The sequence below is a fragment of the Rousettus aegyptiacus genome, unplaced genomic scaffold (genome assembly GCF_014176215.1).
Source record: "Rousettus aegyptiacus isolate mRouAeg1 unplaced genomic scaffold, mRouAeg1.p scaffold_m13_p_1, whole genome shotgun sequence".
Taxonomy (NCBI): Eukaryota; Metazoa; Chordata; class Mammalia; order Chiroptera; family Pteropodidae; genus Rousettus; species Rousettus aegyptiacus.
The window spans coordinates 134,823,998-134,835,238 of NW_023416284.1; the positions used below are offsets into that span (position 1 = coordinate 134,823,998).

Sequence of the window (11,241 nt, forward strand, 5' to 3'; positions counted from 1 at the left end):
ATGTAAAAAACGGTACACCCATAATCATTAAGAGTAAAACCTATTATGGAAAATTATGATGGGACTATGGGAAAAGTCTAAAATACCTTTAATTGCTTTAATGTAATTGTTTGCAATAGAATTATATTATAAAGTAAAACCAAAAATAAATAAATGCAAGTACTTCTAAAGGAGTAAACATTAAATTACATGCAAACTAAAATATTAACACAATTTACATCACCTCTACTTTCCTAAGCATATTCATCTATGAACATAAGTACTTTGATATCCATTTACCTTGGACCACATATAAATTATAATTCATCTATTAGATTTTTTTTTTTTTTAGAGTCTAGTGTGGTTTCTTGCACTTAGAGAACATTTTTTTCAAGAACGTAATAAAATTATCTGTTATTCTTACAATTGTCTTCTTGGCCAAATACCACAGCATGTTGCCTTGCCCACTTTGTTAGAGATTGGGTACCTAACAATAAAGCAGAGAAGAATGAAAAACCTTCCATAAGTATACTTCAAAGCAAATAAAAGTGATTTTGTGGGCTACACATTTGCAATTGCCTTTCTTTACAGCCTCTAGAGAGCTCTTTAGCATCACTTGAATTAGGACTTCGAGCAAAGAGCCTGCTCAAAGTGAAACTGCTATGATCATTTACTATTGACCATGGTACATTGCTTTTCTGTCCCCAATGCCAGGTACTCCAGCAGTGTGAGCAGTCAGGGAGCACTACTATAAGAGTGTCCTGAAGCAGATTAAAAAAATGCATGTGCATTTTGTTTTTTGTTTTTTCTTTCTTTTAATATATTATTGAGGAGAGAAGCTCATCAGAACTCAGGATATCTTTTGCATTTCAGAGATTTATCTGTAAACACCATATAGTTTCTAAGTAAGAAGATTTTCTTGCTACTTTGTTATTACATTTACCATTTATGATAATTTAAGGACATATTTTAGAACATGACTATTATTTCAATCAATTCCATAAGTATATCTTGATTACAGAGGTGGAAAGCTGTGAAACACAGCATTAATTTAAGGACGAGCCTCTGAGCTTGTGCTTAGTATAGTTAATATTGTTCCATCATCTTTGTTTGACTAAGGACATACGTTAGGGGTGAAATTAAAAGAAGAGGCAGTTTTTGTTTGTATTTTTAATTTACATATTAATTTTTGTAGATTTTATCCCCAAAGATAAATCTATTCAGAGTTATGCCAGAATCATGAGCCATTTACAGATTAACATCATTTTTTTTCTTCATATGTTTATCCTGTCTTTCCATTTCAATTGAAGGCTACTTCTCATGTTTGCAATCTACTTGGCACAAACAAGTTATGTCTCCCTTAGTCACTTCTGAATTATGTCTCCAGGAGTTCACTTTCCTGTAATAACACCTCTTTTGGGGCCATCCCATATGGCTTATCCTATCTAACTCTCTTCCTCTTTGACCACCACTTTTCCACTATTTGTTTCAGAGTAAATTCAAAATTCATGTGAGAGATTTATCAAATAACCTCAGTCTTTAATGCCCAGCGTTTCTTCTCTATAGTAACCTCATCCATGGGCAGGCACACCCTTGACCTTGCCACAACCTGGAGCTTCCCGGGCTTGAAAACTGTAAACTCTCCTGGCCACTTTTTTTGCCATAACTTTCCAAGGTTACTTTTCTTCTCTAAACCTATGATCTTTAACCACATAAAGACCTTTATTTGTTTTTCTCTGTATTAGTTTCCTTTTGGCTTCATGTCCTCCCAGAATTCTCAATTATTTAACCTTTATAGTGAAGCTGTTAATTGTGTAAACTCTGGAACGAGAATGCCTGGGTTTGAAATCTGACTCCAACATTTACTATCTGTGTGACCCTAGGAAGGTACTTAACCTCCCTGACCCTTGATGTCCTCATCTGTATAGGGATTGTAAATCACAATTTTTAAAGAAAATATATATTTTAGATTTGTTCGATCTTTTATAAATGTGAGGTGGAAGATCATTTGAGTGGTAAAGTGGCAGGGAAAAAATAATTTTATTATGAAAATATTGTGTTTTTTAATAAAGATTCACCTTATCAATGCAAATTTTATCATTTTTAATCCTTTCTCCTATATATTAAGACTCCATCCTAAGGGCTTCAGAATGATTTTCTGTAAGACTTAGCCCAGACTCTATTGTTTTTAATGGAATTAAACGAGTTACTTTTTTTTTTAAATCTAGGCATTCACATTTAAAAGTTTATCCCCATTCTTGCCTTTCATATCATTTTTTAGTTACCCTAACCAACACCAAAGGAAAAAGACTCATCCAGACTGAGATCGTGACACCGAACACGGCCTTTTCTGAGAGCAGTGTTGCCATCTCTCTGCCATCTCTCATGCATAGTCATGCAGACAAACTGGCAAAAGTTCAAGCCCTCCTGAGCAGCAATCATTTTCTCTACTTTTTCTTGCTCCAATTTAGTCTTTGGTTTAAAAACATAACAACAACAACCAAAAAAAAAGCATGCATTGCTTCTGCTTCAAGAGAGGAGGGAAGTTAGGAGAATAAAGGTGTTTTGAAAAATATGTGTCTGAAAATGGCAGTTCTTTTGTGTATGTCTGCTTTTTTTTTTTTTAAACAGGATATTTTTCATAAGTCCTATCTTTACCTGAAGTATTACATGCCTACATGAAGTGTTATTTTCCCACTTCACCCACTCAGCTTGTCAAGAGAGCCTCATTTTGAGGAAGAGTGGGAGTGAGAATTATTGTTTCAAAAACAGCATAGTCTTGAAGTCTTCCTGGAAGAGAGTTCCTTTATAATTTTTGCACATCAAAGTGATAATGAAGTGAATTCAGATGTCCATTTTTTTAACTAAAAAGTTAAACTCATCCTAAATTCTGAAAGTAAACTACATTAAAGAATTTGAGGATTTAATTATGCTTTACTGTAGGACATTTTGTATCCAAAATCACAAATTTTAGATTGGAGAGTCTACTGCTCTTGATTTATTCTGTGCTGTGTTTGCTTGTTACGAATCATTGGTTGATGCTTAAAGAAGCAGATTATCTGACATCTTGACTTTACCAATGTCTAGTGAGCTATGAATAAATTATATAACTTTTCTGGTCTTTTTTCTCTCCTTTATGAAATAAAGCCTTGCTTTATTACCATCCCATTTCGCAAAGGTGCTATGTTATTTAGAATATTTACTTACAAAGGACTGTATATTGCTTTGTGGTTCTTGATAAAAAATGACAGCAGTTGAAGGTATAAATTATTCAGCTAAGAGACTTTATTAATTATATAAAAATCTTACCAGAAATCACTTCTAACTATTTGATGTCACAAAGACTGGTACATTTATAAAATACATGTTTTTTTTTTTTAATACTCAGATAGATATAGAAAATAGTGATGCTATGTTTTAATACAAGTATACATCCAGGATCAATATAAAACTTTGTATAATACCATCGATTATGAGAAAAAAATCAGTGTATTTACAGATTCATATTAAAAATTGCCTTCTCTCTGAAAAGCAACTAGGCAGTAACTTAACAACTAGACTGAACACATGTGGGACAAAGTTTACAGAAGTCCATATTAAGAAAATTAAATGAGCAATTTCACTATAATCATTAACTATGTACAATAGAATTGTGTACGGGTGTTAGAATTAGTAAATGTGGAGCAAGGAATTCAACAAATATATTAATTTTTTTTTAAATCATGGAAGAATTTACTTGACAATATCATAGCTTTTCCTCATAACTTTAGCTATGCTGAAGACAGAGTCATATTCTAAAAACTATTAAAAAAAACATTTCAGGATGTCTCACCCAGTGTCTATTAGATTCATTTTCAATAAATTCTTCTTAAAATTTAAAATCAGTTTCCTCATGCTGTGTTTATTCAGATGGTGGTGAGCTCATCTCTCACATGTTACAGTCTACAACTCTTTTATTCTTGACACATGAAGTGCAAAGTGATCTCCTGGACCTGATTTTAAAACTGTTCATTAATATTTGTGTTTCATTTCTGAAATTTATTATCATGGACCATATTTCCTTTTATTTACAGAGTCTTTAAGAAATTGTATTAAATACGTAAAATTCACCAGGGAGGAACATAATCTTTGTGCTCTCTTTATTGATAATGGTAATAACAATACATTACTAACATCATATCTGCTTTTTACTTGCTAAGACTCATATTCTGTCACATTTTATCACACAAATCCTTCTCTGTTTTTTCACATGCACTTTCTTTGTACAGCTCTAAAGTATGGTATTTTATTATTAGACAATTATAAAAAAAAAGATGTCTAGGTAATATGACACATATAGTACATGACTGAACTAATAAAAATTTAACAACTAAAACTGCTTTCTTAAATCTCAAAAGTCACTCTTAAGGTAGACTGACCAGTTTCTGTCTTGCTCTCTGGGTCGTCCTGAGATCAGGCCTGTTAGATCCCAGGATCAAGATAATCTCCCTTTTAGTATCAGCTCTCCAATCACTTACTCTATCTGCCAAGGTTGTTACTTTGAGGAGCTCCTCATCAGTCCCTTATCCAGGGATCACCAGCGCCCTGGGCCATGGGCTGGTACTAGTCTGTGACCCGTTAGAAACTGGACCATACTGCAGGAAGTGAGTGGTGGGCCGGGGAGTGAAGCTTCATCTGTATTTGCAGGTGCTCCCCAGCGCTAGCATCACCACCTTAGCTCCATCTCAGATCATCAAGCATTAGATTGATTCTCATAGGAGCATCAGTCTCTGGTGCCAAAAAGGTTGGGGACCACTGCTTTAGACCACCTTCTCTACCTCTCATCAAGTACAGCAGGTCCTCAAATAATGTTTCTTTGGAGATCAATTCATTATAATGTTGATGAGAAAATAAATGAATTTCCGACCAAGGCCACTGTTTGTGTGGAGTATACACATTCTCCCCATGTCTGCATGGGTTATTTCCAGGTACTGTGGTTTCCTCCTGCATCTCAAAAGTATGCACATTAAGTAATTGGCACCTTCAAATTGTCTCAGTCTGAGTGTGTGTGTGTGTGTGTGTGTGTGTGTGAATGCCCCTGCAAAGAAAAGGTGTCATGTCCAGGACTGGTTTCCACTTTGCACCCTGAGCTTCCAGGAGAGTCTCCATTCAGTTCAGCAACTGAACTGGAAGAAGCAGATTGGAAAATAATTGTCTTGTTTTTATTCATCTTTCTAAACCGATTGTATAGCTCACCTGTGTTTCAGTGTTTAATATTAGAAGTGTTTGGGTCATTATTTAGAAGTTTGGTGATGTGTTTTGTGACCAGAAATGTTCTGAAGGAACTTAACTTTTGTTTATATCAATTAGTCTGTGGTGAAATTGGTTTTGCCGCTGTGTGTCGTTTCCTTGAAGTCATAGTTCCGAAGACCCTAACAATGATGTCAAGCAAGAGTTTCCTTTTGTGAGAACTTCTGGACCACTTGTATCTCATGAAACCTGATCCTTTTCTCAAGATTAGCCCCCATGTTGGGGGGAGGGGTGGAGAACAGGGTTCCTACAGCCTGCCTTACTTATTTACAATGTGTTCTTCACTATGTGTGGGGACAAAAAGCATAGGTTGCTCTTTTACCTGTTTATGTCTTTCTTCTTGTCTAGCTTCAGATTCTGCTTATTTGACAGCAAGGTATACATTCCATACTTGAAAGATACTGTCTGTTCTTCCAGTTTTGACCCGTGACATGATTTCTGGGAGCTATAGGATTTTAGCAAAACTTCTCTCTAGATAAAGCTTGGTTTTCAAGCTAATAACGCCTTGCTCTGAGCTCAGCTATCTGCCCTATGTAGCTTGGGCCCTGACGGTCTCTCTCAAATAAGGAAATGGGAGTTATCAGTAAAATATTTAATGGGAAAAGCAAAGGAGAATATGTTAATATTTGCCAAATATTATCATTGTTATTTTAACACAATCTTTATGGAAATGTAATAATTTAAATTGTTGATCAGATTCACCCTGCTCAAAATACTTCTGCTGACAACTCTGAAGTAATTTTGATAAACCACAAAATCTTTCACTTAAATGAACAGAACTTATGTTGTGAAATGAATGATATGTGGTGAACTAAACCTCTAATTTCAGCATGCACACGGAAACACAAATGCACACAAAACAATCAAAACTAAGCTTAATCACACGTGAAAAACAGAAAATGCAAGAATAACTACAAGTATATTTTACTATTAACTTCAAGTTTATTTCCATTATTGAATAGATAGGTCAAAGATGACTGATTTCAACTCACAGGGCAATGCTGATTTTTGTAGTATCTTTGAGGAGCTCCATGCAGAGGAAAGTTGTAGGCAGAGAGTATCCTATTCCATGTTGGCCATGAGTAGAGTCTGGTGTAATTGTCATTTACCACTGTTATTGGCATAAGCAAATCAGGTGTGACCAGGATACTATTTCTCCTGGGCAGTCAATGTCCTCTTTTTTCTTCTAATTCTACAAATCTAATTCCCATGCTGCATCTAAATTGGCTACATCACACTAAGCATTTTTTTGCTCCAGACTAATTTGCAAATCACATTGTCTTTAGAATCTGTTCGAACTCGTTTACAGTTCAGTCTTTACAGGAATTTGCTGCTTCAAATATATAGTATCCCCGATTCTATTATCACTGCTCTAGTTAGTTCTCTACCTCATTGCTACTGCACAAATCTGTGTAAATGCTGGAAATGCAGAAGTTTCCTTATTTTTCAATGCAAATAAGTTCTCCTGAGGCCTTCTTCAAAATAGCTTTTACAAGAAGCTTTTTGACTATAGGCTTTGTTCTGTGATAGAAAGGTTTTACAGCCTTCTCCATTCATTGGGCATTTATGGAGTGACTAGAGTATGACATGAACTGTTTCCACTTTAGTCTGAGAGCTACCCGGAAGTCTTTCCCCGAATTTATATAGCAATATTTTATCATCATCATCATCATCATTATATTATTATTATTATTATTATTATTATTATTATTATTATTATTATTTTGTTCTCTCCTGTCAAACATTCTCCCCAGGTACAAGGATTTAAAATGTTTCCATTGAAAAGAAGTTTGTACGTTTAGCATTTCCTGATCAGTATAACAGGAAGTATGTAGTATTTTAAGCTTGAAGAATGTTTTGTAATCATTTTAATTACTAGCATATTAGGGGAAGAAAGCAGCTTTTTCTATCTTCTTCAGTATGACAGGGACATCTGATTTTAAGTATGTGTCTCTCAACAAAAACCACAAAGTACTGACACAACAGAATATGATAAAGAAAGGGAGAAGATTGCCAGACACAAATACGACGTTTCATGGTCCAGAAGAGATGACTCATAGCTACTTATTACAGTGAACAGATAAACAAATAAAAACTTGCAAATCAATTGATATGTTTTTTTAAAAAAATATTTCACACTAAGTGCATTCAATTAAAATATATCAGTCAATTAAAATATAAAATATAATACTATAATGAGATATGTCAATCAAATCTTATAGAAGTAAATTAGAATGAAAAACGCAGAAATAAATGCCTACATGTAAAACAGACAATTGCCAATTCAAAACAAATATTTTACTTTAAGCCACAGGTAGAAAAGAGTAGTGGCTCCAGCAACGCCTTGTGTCCAAGTTGACCACAGAATAGTGTTTTAGGCACATCAGCTTTCACCATCACAGATTATTTAGGGAGGCTGAGAGAATGTACTTACTACCTGTGATGATGATTGAGCTCAATACTATATAATTGCAGTATAACTTACATATGTAATAAGTACAATAAGTACAATAAATTCATATTTTTCACAAAGAAATAACCTCTAAAAAATGTTCTTGACTTATCAAATATCACTTTGTCCCTGTGATATAAAATGCTAATATGCCTGTGAAATAGCAATTTTATATTATAATGAATTCGGATAACTCACCCAATTGGAAGAAGCTGGTAAAAACAAAATTAGACAGTCATGTTAAAAATGTGAATAGCCTTGTCTATAGCCATGCCACTCTGAACAAGCCTGAGCCCATCTGATCTGAGAAGCTAAGCAGGGTAGGGCCTGGTTAGTTCTTGAATGGGAGACCACCTAGGAAGACCGGGTGCAGTAGGCATAAAAAATAAAAAATAAAGGATTGTAACCTGACAAGGTCCTTGCAATCTGTGAGGTCAACCAAGGGTCACCTCACCTAACAAACAAACAAACAAACGAACAAACAAACAAATAAATAAATAAATAAAAATAGCCTTGATCATTTCGACTAACTTGAAAACATTTGTAATATACCACCTTAAATGGTAAATGAGGTGTACAAAATAGAAGTAACACAAGCTTTAAAGTAAACATAAAAGTCATGACAAGGTAACCCAGAGAACTGTACAGGAAAAGACATTGTCACAAGTTCCTCATAGAGAAGAAGGAAATAATTTTGAAATTCATATGATTGCTATACATAATATTCTCCTAATATTTCAGCAATCTCAAAATCTCAAATATAAAACCTCAAATATCTGAAACATTGGTCTGGGAAATAAGATATAATTAAATAGACATGATATGATCCATGTAAGTATTAATACAACATATGAATAAATATAGCTAGGCAGAAACCAATGTTACAAACTCAGAAGTACTTTTAAATATAAATAATATTTTCTTTTTCAGTAATATCTTTAATAATTTACAGGTTAGAGAGGCTTTCAAATTTTCAACAAAAGCTTTGAAAGTGACTGTGTTTATTGCTTTACTTGCCAAAAGATGTCTCAGGCTGACTATATACACCCGAAATGCCCCCATTATCTCCAAGGCATACTTGTGTAAGCCTTTGTTTTTTTTTCCTTTCAGACTCTCTGATTGCACACACTTTTGTTTTTAAATTTTACGAAAAATAAAGAATAGGCATCAGCCACAAGACTAGTTTTACAAGCCTTGTGTTCCTGCCCTCATTCAAATTTGAAGAAACATATCAATAAATTTCCCTTTTACTATTCTTATTATTCTATAAAGAACAAAACATTTCCAAAGCATTAGTGACGGCATGTTATCTGTTAGTCAAACAATTCTATGAAACCAATAAAGCAGGTATTGATATAAATAATAAAACTGAAGCTAGTATTGATTAAATAAAACCCCAGGTTTTCAGCCAGCTATTAGTAGAGGCAAGACTGAACACATAATTTTTTTGTTTCATTTTTCAAGTAAAGTTAAAATCTATAGTAAATAAATAGAAATCTACACACACAACGGGCAATCTCACAGACATTCACGGGTCACAAATAATAGCCTAGGTCACATGGGATCTTTGCCTGGAAACAGAACACACTATTGCCTTCTTGGCAATAAAATATTTTTATTCCATGTAGTCGCTTACTGAAATTTATACACACTTGTCCATCAGCGACTTCACTGTACCCCATTTTTCTCTGTTGCTTGGGAGCCATATGGTCCCTCACATCCCTACTCTATTTCCCCATATGCAAGTGTCCCTAGAAAGAATCCAAAGTTTGTTTTTCACTAAGTAATAAAAATTATTATTTGGTTATTAGCAAGTGTATCAATATCATTATCACTATTCAGCAAAGTGATTATAATGGCTTATCACAATTCTGTTTCATTTGTTCTGAACGATTTGAGTGTTCTCAGACAAGCTTTATTTTGTCCTATATGTAATTTGTGGAGTCATGTCTTATAGCACATTCATTCAAAGCTCAACCTCTGAAGTCAGTTCTGTCATTAGTATTCACTTAAACAAATTACCTGACCTCTCTGTGGTCCAGATTTCACATCTATGAATATTCGTTAATCAGGAGAGTCGAGTTAGTTAATTAATGTAAAGAATTTAGAATCTGGCCTAGCCCACAATTATTATCCATTACATATTGCTGCTCTTATTACCAGTATTACCTTTGTAATTGAATTTTATCTTTATGCTTCAAAAACTCTCCAGTCTTCCAAAATTTCCATTTCTACACTAGAAATTTCTTTGCTCTGAGTAACATATTAGCTTTAACTTAAAGAAAGTTGAAAGCTATTTTCTTTGTCCAGGTTTGAAATATCCAATATCTTGTCCAAAATATTTTTATTCCATGTAGTGGCTTACTGAAATTTATACACACTTATGTAAGACCAATGTATATATTTCTCTGTTTTTTATAGAAGTACTGATAAAGCAAATTGTTTATACATCAGGCTATGTTTGGAAGATTTAACAGTTTATAGATTTGAGTTTTGGCCAAACACAATTCAAAGAGACTTTCTAGCTTGAGTTTTTCTAAAGTAATACCTAAAGTCCTCATATAATATTTTCATTAAAGTAAATTCAATCCTCTTGTCAAAGGCTATGCATATTGTATGTGAATAAACCAAATATTGTTATGTAAAACATAATCTCTACAAAGTTTTCTCCAGACATTTGGCATTTTACCTACAACTTCTCATTTAAAGGGTTGGCATGTAGTAAGTAGTGGAGTTGTCTCACTATACACACATTAATTTATATTTTATCTTACCTTCATAGAAGTCTTCAGTACCCAATTAGATTCTATTTTCTTGACATATGGGAAATCAGATTTTGGAGATAAACCTTGAAACCAATTCTTCTTTGATCTTAGGCAAATTATTTAATAACTTTTAGTGTCAGTTTTCTTATCTTTAAAAATATATGGTAGGCATATAGATATATATGTGTGTATGATATATTTATACATATATATTTGATAAGTGTTTATCAAATTTTATATACATGTATTGATATTTAATGTAAAAATATGTTTATGCCTTGTGTATATATAAATATATGTATATATGTAAAATGTATATAAGTATATAAATGTTTAAATATAAATATGCATAACATTCTACAAAATACATATACATGTTTGTACAAGTATGTGTATATATCTTTACATATATTTGTACATATGTATGTGTGTATATACATACATATAAAGGCTCATGATAAAGTGCTTAGTATAGAGAATGACAAATATTAGACACTTATTGAATGTTTTTAATTGAATTAAGAAGCCACCAGGAATAACAATACTGTGCTATTTTTTGAAGAGTAAGATATCCAAGGCTGGTATCCCTTAAACAGAGCATGGAGGAAAATTCACACATTTTCTGTGAAGACATTTTTTTAAAAGCCAAAAATTCAAGGGCTTTAATGCCTTTACTAGAACACTCTAATTCTCATGGATATGACTTTAACCTGATCCAAATGTAATAACATGAAAAATAAATGAGATTTTCAAGGT

At 33.2% G+C, this 11,241-nt stretch overlaps 1 pseudogene; it reads left to right on the forward strand.

Moving 5' to 3' along the window:
* Window positions 1-7,980: 7,980 nt before the first annotated feature.
* On the forward strand, window positions 7,981-8,099 carry LOC118604537 (annotated as a pseudogene).
* The last annotated feature ends 3,142 nt before the right edge of the window (window positions 8,100-11,241 follow it).